Raw genomic sequence first — 12,491 nt, forward strand, 5'->3', positions numbered from 1 at the left:
AACCAGAAGAACTACAAAAAATGGCAAAAATGAATACACACCTTTCAATATCATCTCTTAATATCAATGGCCTCAATGCCCCAACCAAAAGACATAGGTTTGCAGACTGGGTTAAAAAGCAGGATCCTTCAATTTGTTGCCTCCAAGAAACCCACCTTTCTACAAAAGATGGAAAGTATCTGAGGGCAAAAGGTTGGAAAATAGTGTTTGAAGTTTGGACCTAGAAAACAAGCAGGGGTTGCTATCCTAAGATCTGATAAGGTAGACTTCAGTCCAACGTTAGTTAAGAAAGAGAAGGAAGGCCACTTTATATTGAGTAAAGGCACCCTTCAACAGCAGGACATTACAATCCTAAACATATATGCATCTAACATGGGGGCCCCCAAATTCATCAAACAAATGGTATTATAACTAAGGTCACAGATAACACCAAACACAGTGTTAGTGTGTGACTTCAACACCCCACTCTCATCAATTGACAGGTTATCCATGGAAAAAATAAACAGAGAGGCATCTGGACTAAATGAAGTCATAGAAGGAGTGGACCTAACAGATATCTACAGGACATTTCCTCCAAATGATCCATAATATATATTCTTTTCAGCAGCACATGGAACATTCTCTAAAATAGATGATATATTATGACACAAAGCAAATCTTTACAAAACAGGAAAATTGAAATAAATTCCTTACATTCTATCTGACCACAATGGGATCAAACTACAAATCAATAGGAAGAAAGGCTATAGAGCATACACAAAATCATGGAAATTAAACAACACACTACTAAATGATTAATGTGTCAGTGAAGAAATCAAGAAGGAAATCAAAAAATTTATAGAGTAAAATGATAATGAGAACACAACACACCAAAATCCCACCAGAAATTGATGGTAAGACCCTATTGCTGAAGACTCCACATACTTGGGCTGCAAGGGCACTGAGAAATCCTGCTAGAACTGAGCTGATAACCTCCTCGATGTAGACCAGCTGACAGAAAGCTGGAATCAAGCCATTCTACATGTAGTTCAATGGGAGAAAGAGATACCACCAGTGAAGATACTCAACAGCAGACACTGCAAGCCTTATAACTGGACAGCCAGGCCAAATGAGCCAAAGGGTGCAATAGTGGCACATCTGTCATGGTGGAAACTAACTGCCCTCCAATTGGACTGGAGGCCCACTCCATGGGGGGAAACACATCCCTGATACTGAAAAATTAAAACAGGGGTAGACATGCCCTAGGGGTGTAACATCTGCTGATGTCTGGATAAATGTATATACTATGCTTATCAAACTGGCCAATAAGAACTTCTCTTAATATTTATACCCTTATATTAATGCTACTCTCACTTTGGGTAGAAACTCTTCTTTTTTCAGATGGCAGTACCTTGGGACAACTCAGAAGGTATCATAGTGCTGAGAAGAAGTGCTACTGGAGCATTGAGTACCATCTTGATTACACCTTCCAAGGCTCAGGGTCTAATGCCGAAGAGGTGGCAGAAAGAATGTAAAAGCCAAAGGAAGGGTATGACTACTTACAATGTGCTCCCTCCAAGCATAAAATGGCCTGGATATCCATGACCTCATAGTGCCTGACACTACCTACACAAGACCATCATACGTGGAGGAAAAGATCACATGACATCAAAATAAAAGAGAGACTGATTGAGAAGGGGAGGGGATATGATGAAGAATAGAATTTCAAAGGGGAAGTGGGAGGAGGGAGGGTATTACCATGGAATATTTTTTATAATCATGGATAATGTTGATAAAAATTGAGAGAAAAAGTAAAAGAAAATATAATAACAAGAGAATTTGAGACTCTTGAGTCTCACCCTTTCTTCCTACTGACACCAGTGCCAAACTTACCAGGGCTTTAAACACTGCCAAAAGAAATGGGTAACATTTACATACAGTCTCTAAAAACAGTTACTTTACTTTACATGTCCATACAGCTTTATGAAGGGGAAATGGTTGTTAATTACTTAAGGATCTCCAATTAGGCATTCTAAAAATATCCTAGGCATTCTTTGTTTCTGTTTCCTCTTGCTGGTCCCTCACATAACAACTGCGTTCATAATGGCACTTATTAAAGTGAGACAAAATATTTGGGACTCTGGCAAAATAACTCTATCTCCAGAAGAGAGGAAAAACAACTCTGTTTCCATAGACCCACTCAATATCTAGCCCCCCTCCCCCCACGTTTCACCAGGTCAAACAAAACAAAACAAAAATATTATTCTTCCTATGTGCTTCATGACAACATTCCAATGGGAAAAACTAAAGATGAGGAACATTTCTAAGGTAAAGGAGTACTCCAATATTGTGAAAAAGTTTTCTCTACTTCATATCCATACTTGTTCCTTCTGATTGCTTAATGACCATATATGGTAGCCAAAGCTAATTGGAGTTATGAGTTAAAAGGACAACCAATATTTTGGCTCATGCTTCCAGGTCTGAAAAGGCCACAGGAGATGATGAGACACTTCCAGCATATTCTCCAACTTTGATAAACCACATATTCTCTTGATCAGAGAGATTATGGAGGCTCAGAGGTTAGCCTTCAAACATTTGCATAGTCTGCAAGAAGAGAGTCAAAACAGAGAGAAATATCTTAAATGCTTCCAAGGGAGGCCCATGGTCAGGACAGCCCTAGCTTATCCTAGCAGATGACACAAATACTAACGGAGCCACAGAGTTCCTTCCAGCTTTCTAAAATCTCTCCTAAAAAAGCCACAACTAATCTTCAAAAGTATATATTTAATTAAATTTTGGATGTCTGCCTGTTCTTGTACACTTATAAAGGAAAATATATAACCAGAAAGAAACTATGACCTAAAGGTTTTAAACAACACAATCCAGAGAATATCTCTTCTCGATTCCAAAGGTCAAATGATAAGAATGACAATTGCACAAAAGAGTGACTGTGACTTGGACACTTGTGCTCAGAACAACTCAGTAATATTGATGCTATTATCAAGTTTCCTGAATCTTCCTCTCCCCTTCATGGGGGAGGAATATCTCAATTTGGAGGGGCTTGCCATAAAACATGTATGTGCAAATTCACATGCTTATTCAAGTGTGTAGTTATTTCTTCTAAACTGAAATATTCTCAGGAAGTGAATGAAATTTTTAAACTCAAAAGTTTTAGGAAGTCTTCATAAATTTAAAGTATTCACAAAATCCTTCCCCAGGATTTTATAAGCAGTAACAATTGTTGGGGAAAGTAGACTTTTTAAATAATTCATTTATTTATTTTTAAAATTTTTAATTTTTTTAAAAATTTTTTATTTGAGAACGACAGACACAGAGAGAAAGACAGATAGAGGGAGAGAGAGAGAGAATGGGCGTGCCAGGGATTCCAGCCTCTGCAAACAAACTCCAGACGCGTGCACCCCCTTGTGCATCTGGCTAACGTGGGACCTGGGGAACCGAGTCTCAAACCAGGGTCCTTAGGCTTCACAGGCAAGTGCTTAACCGCTAAACCATCTCTCCAGCCTTATTTATTTTTATTAATTAGTTTTGTACTCAGTGAATACAGTCAAGTTGGTATCATGGTTAGGCTCATCCATGTCCTAACCCCTCCCACTAGCCCCTCCTTGTTGAGGCATATGGGTCATGCATTGTGGAGTTAGCCCACAGTTATGGGTAGGAGATATGTCTCTGCATATCATGACCCAACTTGTGGCTCTGACATTATTTTTGCCCCCCACTTACATGAAATTTCCCTGAGCCATATTGGGTTCATTTTTGGTCTGCTTTATTGTTGAGGAGTTGGAGGCCTCTGGGTCTCTGGATATGTGATTTGGAAGGACTTGATTGTTCTCTGTGTCAATATCCTTCACCCTTATCCTGGTACCTGGTTCACCAAGAAAATAGCACTCTTACTTGTTTCGCCAGTTGTTCTTAGTTTCAGCTAGGGCTCTTTTGAGGTATGATGGGGTGGTTCTATCCTTAGGATCTGCATCTATCTGAAAAAGAGAAGCAGATTCTCCAATGGAGAGTAAAGTTAGCAACAGACAAATAGGATAACCCTTATTTTTTATAGAGAATTGAATAGGTGTAGGCCCTCTTGTAGCCCATGATTGGTGGTAGCTTGATAATGGAGTACGGGTTCATGTTTGGATATTGTTCTGACTTGTTTCCCAGCTCCAGCTATGGTTCCCATTCCACTGAGTGGATCAGTTAGCCAAATCAAGAGCAGTTGGTTTCCTACCATGGCTGTGCACCAGTATTGCACTTGTGTGAGCATCATGACAGGTTATTTGCTGCTAAGGACATTAGACCATGAGTTGCTTGGACAGATATTGGTCATTTTCCCCCAGTCGCCCATTTAGCTTAAACAGTCACTTAATCCAATAGGATCACATGAAGCTGAAGAGTTGCTTTACAGACAAGCATACAATAAGCAAAGCCAATGATTACCCACAGAACAGGAGAAAATATTTGGTGATTATCCAACTGACAGAGGCCTAATCTCTAGAATCTACAAAGAACTCAAAAACTTAACTCACAAAATGGGGCAAAGAGATGAACAGGCAGTTCACAGAGGAAGAAATACAAATGGCAAATGCACAATTAAGAAAATGTTCATCACCCCTAATCATCAGGAAAATGCAAATTAAAATAACTATGAGATTCCATCTTACCCCAGTAAGGCTAGCAAATATAAAAAAAAATCAAATGAAAATAAATTCTGGTGAGGATATGGAGAATTAGGAACAATCATCCACTGTTGGTGGGAATGTAGGATGGTACAACAACTTTAAAAAGCAATGTGGAGGCTTGTGAAAAAAGCTGACTATAGAGTTACCAACAGACCCAGTTATTCCCTTACTGGAATCTACTCTTAAGCCTTTAAAACCATAGTCCAGAGAGATTTGCTCAACGATGTTTACAGTGGCTCAATTCACAATAGCTAAGAGCTGGAATCAACCCAGATGTCCATCACTAGAAAAATGGATAACTAAGATGTGTATATCTATACGATGGAATTCTACACAGCAGTAAGAAAAAATGACACAATGAAATTTGAGGAAAAATGGTTAAACCTGAAACAGATCATTTTCAGTGAACTTACCCAATCACAGAAAGAAACTCGCCATAGTCTCACTCATTTACAGCCCCTAACCTGAATCTACCCAAGATGCCAACATACCCAGGAAGCATCTAGAGGACTAGACAATAGGGTGAGTGGGGAGGGAGGAGAGGGAAAGGGAAGGGGTGGGAGACACAATTCTAGACCCAAACAGCAATGGTACCATAAAATTCTCCATATTAAAAGGCAGACCAAATGGTTGAACCTTCAGCAGGCTCCTAAAAGGAGCCACAAGACACTGGAGAGGGTATGATGAAGACTGACCTTAATCTTCTACAGCTTCTCTCTCTCTCTCTTCTCTCTAACTCTTTTATATTAGTTATCTTTTTCTTCATTTTCTTAATGGGCATTGACCTGTTACTCCCAGTACCAGCATGTGGCTATCACCAACAATGAGCCTTTTTTTTTTTTTTTTTTAGAGTGACAGAGAGAGAAAGAGAGTTAGTGAGAGAGAGAATGGGTGGTGCCCCAGGGCTTCCAGCCACTGTAAATGAACTCCAGATGTGTGTACCCCCTTGTGCATCTGGCTAACATGGGTCCTGGGGAATCAAGTCTTGAACCGGGGTCCTTATGCTTCACAGGTAAGCGCTTAACTGCTAAGTCATCTGTCCAGCCCAACAATGAGCTTTTGATTAGAAAGAACTACAAGGTTTCCTAAAAGAAAGACAGATTTCTGTCAGAGTACTTGGTGACTCACCAAAGGTTAGTGGTAAGAACATACTGCTGAAGACACCATATGCATTTGACATGTAAAATGGAATGACATGGCTAGAAGCTGGACTGACTAGTCCCTAGATAGTCAGCATGTCTAGTACCAGAAAGTAGACTTTTTGCCCAGCTAGGCTGCCTGCAAGTTGAGGAGTGAGCCCTAGCATTCTGCTTTAGTGAGTCATCACCCATGCTGTAATGAGCTTTTTAGTTGATTAAGCTGCTTTTGAATCATTTATGCTTCTAAAAGTAACCCCTCACAAGCACTCCTATAAGTAAACCCAGTAAACTGGTTCATTAAGTAAATTTTGATGGAAGCATTTCCTTGATCTGGTATCAATGCCCTATCTGAGTTGAATAAACATTTATTTATGCCTCCCAAGGAAAAATTACACAAAATAAGTATGGTTGAATTGAATGATTGATTCCATTTACCATAGTATAAACAGTGTTGTGGGGGGAGTATGGAAGGGGTATGTATTTCAAGTACCAGATGAAGCAAACAGAAAGTTAAATGGTGGTTACTAGAGACTGAAAAGTAGCAGAGAAGGAGAGCTAGGGAAAGTTATAGCAAATAAATAGAAATAAATAGAAATAAAAAAATAAATAGAAATAAAAAAAAAATAGAAAGTAACAGCTGCGCCCCGCATGGTGGTGCACACCTTTAATCTCAGCATGCGGGACACAGAGGTAGGAGAAGTGCCATGAGTTTGAGGCCACCCTGAGACTACCAAGTGAATTCCAGGTCAGCCTACACTAGAGAGAGACCCTACCTCAAAAAACCAAAAGAGAGAAAAAATAAAAAAGAAATAAATTAACTAACAACTGATAGGAGTATAAAATTTGAGTGTGTTATTATGCAATAGGGTTATTATACATACCAGTCATGTATTATACACACCAAAAAGTTATGCGAGAGAATTTTGGATGTTTTTATCATAAAAAAACATAATAGATATTAGAAGATATATATATTCATATAAAATATATACATATATGAAAAGGCTACACAGTATTTCTGTAATAATCACAGATTTTATGCTTTTTTAAAGTATTTTATTTTAATTTACTTATTTGAGAGTGACAGAGAGAGAAAGAGGCAGAGAGAGAGAGAGAGAGTGAGAGTGGGCATGACAGGGCTTTCAGCCACTGCAAATGGACTCCATGTGTGTGTGCCCCTTGTGCATCTGGCTAACGTGGGTCCTGGGGAATTGAGCCTCAAACCGGGGTCCTTAGTCTTCACAGGCAAGCACTTAACTGCTAAGCCATCTCTCTAGCCCCATTTTATGCTTTTTTGTATCAGCTAAAAATTACACTATCCTGATAAGTCCCTATTGCTGAAGTCACCACAGACTTCATAAAGAAATCAGACTAAAACTGAGTGGGAAACTTACTCACTGCTTGCTAGCCTTCATAGTGCCTTAAGGTGTTATGTAGACTGCTTGAAGAGAAAAGTCATCAACAGCTTTACCCAGCTGTGGACCCTGCGTGTTACCTTCCAGGTTAAGATGTGCCAGTCAGTAAAATGGTGGTATGACTATAATTGGAATCACCAACCATTTTCTAATTGAATTAAGGTCTGTTTCATAGGAGGGAATTTATGCTTGGTACTATTAATATGACCAAGGACTCATGGCAAGGGAGGCTATAGGCTCTAGAAAAAAGCCTGCAATTACTGTTAAAATAAATACACAGATTGTCAAACTGCCTTCTACATACTTATGTTTATAGGTTGGTGCTGCTTCAAACATACATTATAGAAGTCTCATTGTGCAATGTGCATAAGTTAATGCAAAGACACAAAAATTCAGAGAATAAGTGAATATTGTATGTTGTAAACAGGTTATCTATATAACTTCCTTCAAGACTTAAGAAATGTTACAGAAGAAGTAGCAAGAAGAGTATTAAGAGCCACAGGATGGGTAGAAGTGCTATGGAACTCTGCCATCTGGAAAGAACATGGCCACTATCCTCATTAACTCACAATATCTGTGATTTTTGCATAAAATTAAACATCCCATCATGGATGAGGGAGGAACTCACAAGATCCCACTCCTCCCAGAGTACCTATTGACAGTTAATGGCTGCTGTGGGAGAGGAAGTCATGTTCTTTAGTGGTGTATCCATTGGTAAACTTATCATATTCCATTTTAACACAGAGAGTCACAAGGATCACACACACAAAAAGACACAAAAGTAGTCAGGAAAAAAAAGAAGTTTATTGGAAGTAGAAGGGCAGTTAAGAAAGGATAATAGGGCATAAATATGACCAAAGTATATTATTTATATGTATGAAAATATCTATAAATAGATACATAAATTAGAATGTCATTACTACAGATGATATAATTAATATTAAATGAAGTATTCAGAAGTTAAGCATTGATTTAAATATGGCTGACAGCAAATCTAGAATACAAAGATTATTATTATATATATAAAAAGTTGGGCTACAGAGATAGTGTGGCACATCCATTTTCTCTCTCTCCATCTGCCAATTTCTCTCTCAGCAATAAAAAATAAATAAAATATTTTTAAATAAAATGGTTATAAGAAATATGCGAAGCATTCTCTACATTACAAAAGATAATTTGAGGGCTGTAGATGTTGCTTTACAGTTAAGATGCTTGCCTGTGAAGCCTAAGCACCCAGGTTCAACTCTCCAATATCCTCATAAGACAAATGCACAACGTGGTACATGTGCCTGGAGTTCATTTGCAGTGGCTAAAAGTCCTGGTGCTCCCGTTTCTTTCTCTATCAGTACCTCCACCCCCCTCTCAAATAAACAAATATATATAAACATTTTTAAAAACATAATTTGAACTCTATATTAAGAGAAATATTTTCCTAATACCAAAGATACTTTTGTGGAAAAATTCAAAAGATTATATTTAGTATGTTTTAGATCTTCGGAAAATGGAACAACCATTTTTATTTGAGAGTTTAATATTTTTACCAGATTTTAATGTTTTTACTTATTTATTTATTTATAACAGATTATATTCTTTTATTCCTTCTCCTCTGTTCCTATTTTCATAGGGCCCTCTTCTGTGGCTTTATGGGATTTACTATGGATTCATAAAGTCCTCAGTCAGTCCCTGTGAGATAGTGGCAAGACCATGCCTTAGAGTATTCCCACCCACCCTTACAATCTTTCCACCCCCTCTTCCACAATGTGTCCTGAGCAAATGTCAGGCCTGTTGGCAGTATGATTTAATGTTGAGTCTATTGTAGCCTCTGTATTTCTGCTTTGATAGTTTTTGTTGATCAACGTTTCTGCCATCATCACCTGGGAACTGGTTGTCAAGATAGCAGAAAGAACAGTGCATATGGCACCACCTCCATTGCAAGTTTTCCTGGGTCCTGGCAGATGTGGAAGAGGTAGTAAGTCTCATTGTGGGCAGTTAGTCATCTTTGTGTCTCATCGATGGATCTCAACTCTCCTCTGTTTTCTTTACCATCCTTAAAACAAAGCATATTTTTTCAACCAAGAGTGAGAAGAGAATAGATTGGGTTAAAGTATTTATGTAAAGTTATTTGAGAGATTTTTGGTGTGCAAGCCCACTGTTCTAGATAGAACAGTGGGGACTTCTCTCTAAAGAATGACTTACCAGAATATGGGAATCTGACTTGGCTTCTAGTACCAGGTATGAGTTTTCTCCCACTGAGTGGTCCTAATGTCCAATCACAGAACAGCTGGTTACCTGTAGATGCTGTTTGCCACTATTGCAGAAGTATGTACTTCTTATCAGGCTGGTTGATTTTGTAGTCTGTAGGTTCTCCTTCTTATTCATGCTGTTGGTGGTGACCCTTTTCTTCTAACAACTCCAATAATATTTTTCAGCACTATGGGGGCCAGTCAGGAGAAAGCTAGTTTCCCCTTTTTTCCAGGATAGTAATATGATGTCCTGTGACTGAAACCTGTGGTGTCTTCAGCTATAGGCTCTGACCTTTTAGTTCTGGCAGGTAGTCAAGTGTTTTGCCAAGGGCCTACATTGTTGTGGGGAACTCATGAGTATCTCTGGCCAACAGCACACTGTGAGGGGTGGGGTGCAGCCAGACTGTGGACCTGGGAATTACTGGTCAGAGTCCATGGTTTTAAGAAGACTCTTATTTTTCCACCCTCTTTCCAGACTTTCCTTCCTCCCCTTTCATTGGAGGTTATATTTTGTAGAATGCTAGTTAGAAATAGCATCTTTATGAGAGTGATTCATGTTGTCTTAACTTTTGTCTAATTCCCTCCTCACACTCCCTACCACCTCCCCCTCCAAGATTTCCTAGTCTACAATATATTTACCCCCCAGTTTGTCCAGTAACTCCTCCTCTCCTCTCTGCCTAGTACTTGTCTCTAAAGGTCTTTTTCTAGTTTAATTCTCGTGCTTCTGGTGGTGACTACCATTCTCACTCATCTCTAGTTGTTCCCAGTTAGAAAGTGCACATGAGACAGTACGTGGGGCATTTGTCTTTCGGGGCTTGCATGACCTCGCTTAGAATATTTTTTTCAACTCCCTCCATTTACCTGCAAATTTTATGATTTCACTGTTCTTTACTGCTGACTATAATTCCACCCTATATATGTACCACATCTTCATTGTTCACTCATGAGTTGATGGGCTTCTGGGCTGATTCTAGTTCCTAAGTATTGTGAATAGACCAGCCATAAACATGGCTGAGCAAGTATCTCTGTAGTAAAAAATGGAATTTTAGGGGTATATGCCCAGAAGTGGTATCCTAACATCAAATGGTAACTCTATTTTTCATATTTTTCAGGGGTCTCAATACTAATTTCCATAGCGGTAGTACAAATTTGCACTCCCACCAACAATGGATAGGGTTCCTCTTTCCCCACAGCTTCAATAGCATTTGTTATCATTTAAAATTTTATTGAATGCCATCATGACTGGTGTGAGATGATATCTCTGATTTGCTTTGATTTGTATTTCTCTGATGATTAAAGATGTTGATCATCTTAAATGTGTAATGTCCATGTTCATGACTTCCTCTGAGAATTTGTTGTTAAAATCTCTATCCTACCTTTGAGGGAGTTGCTTGATTTTATTTTTATTGTTTAGTTTTTTTCTGAGTTCAATGTAAATATTAGATATTAGTCCTTTGTCAGAAGTAGAGCTAATGAACATCGACAACATTTTCATCAACTCTGTTGATGGTTTGTTTGTCTGTTCAGTCGCTTTTTAGTTTCAAGGCATACCAGTGGTTGATTGTTCATCTAAATTCCTCTGCTACTAGGGTCTTATTCAGGAAGTCTTCCCTTACACCTATGTTATGGAGTGTTCACCCTCATTTTTCTGTGAGTTGTTTTATAGTCTTGGGTGTTATACTGAGGTCCTTAATTCGGGGTGCGTGAAGTGGGTCAGAATTCTTCATATACTTATCCAAGTTCTCCAATACCATTTGCTGCTCTTTCTCCAGTGTGTATCTTTGGCTCCATCAAATACAAGGCAGCTTTACTTTTCTGGATTTAGAGGTGGGTCTTCTATTCTATTACATTTGATCAGTATGTTTGTTTTTGCTCCAGTACCGTGTTGTCTTAGTTACTATGTCTTTGTAGTATATCTTGAAATCAGATATAGTGACACTCCAAATTATTTCTTTTGCTGAAGATATTTTTGGCTATCAGAGGCCTTCTGATCTTCCATATGAACTTTGATACTGTTTTCTATCTCTGTGTAGAATTTTGCTGGAATTCTTATTGGAATTGCATTGAATATGTATAATTGTGTTGGTAGAATGGCTATTTTCACAATATTAATTCTCCCAATCCATGAGCATAGGAGAACTTTCCATGTTTCCTTGTTTGTAAGATTTATGTGTCTAAGTTCCTTAGGGATATTGGTCTATAATTTTCTTTTATTGTTGAGTCTCTGTCTGGTTTAGGTATTAGAGTAATGCTGCCATCACAGAAGGTGTTTGGGATCATTCCCTCAGTTTTAATTGTGTGAAATAATTTGAGGAGTGGTTTTAGTTCTTGATTATAAGTTTAGTAGAACTCAGTGGTTAACCCATCAGGGCCTGGACTTTTGTTTTTTTCTTTTTTGGTTGGGTGATTTTTAATTAGTTTTTCAATTTCATTAGGAGTAATAGAATTATTTAGGAAGTTTATCTGACCTGAATTTAGTTTTGAAAGAAGATAAAAGTCAATTAATTTATCCATTTCTACCAGGTTTTCCAGATTTTTGGAGTATAAGTTTCCAAAATATTGTCTGATTTTTCTTTCAATTTCTTTGGTATCAGTTGTTATGTCTCTAATTTGATTTGTAATTTTGTTGATTTGAATCTTCTCTCTTTCCCTCCTCTCTCTCTCTCTCTTGCTTTTGATTAAATTGACCAGTGGTTTATCAATCTGCTTTACTTTTTTTTGAAAAACAAGCTCTTCATTTCATCAATCTTTTGAATTGATTTCTTATTAAAAATTCAGTGATTTCTGCTTTGATCTTGATAATTTCTTTCCATCTTTCACTTTTGGGTGTGGACTGTACTTGCCTTTCCAATATATATATTTCTAATCTCTCTGTTTTTGTAATGTGGGAATTTAGTGCTATAAATTTCCCTCTTAAAACTGCCTTCATTGTACCATAAGATTTGCCATGCCATAAGATTTGGCATGTTATGATTTGATTGCCATTCAGTTCAATAAAATTATGGCTTTCCTTTCTGATTTCTC

This window comes from Jaculus jaculus, chromosome 17, assembly GCF_020740685.1.
Source record: "Jaculus jaculus isolate mJacJac1 chromosome 17, mJacJac1.mat.Y.cur, whole genome shotgun sequence".
NCBI classification, from domain to species: Eukaryota; Metazoa; Chordata; class Mammalia; order Rodentia; family Dipodidae; genus Jaculus; species Jaculus jaculus.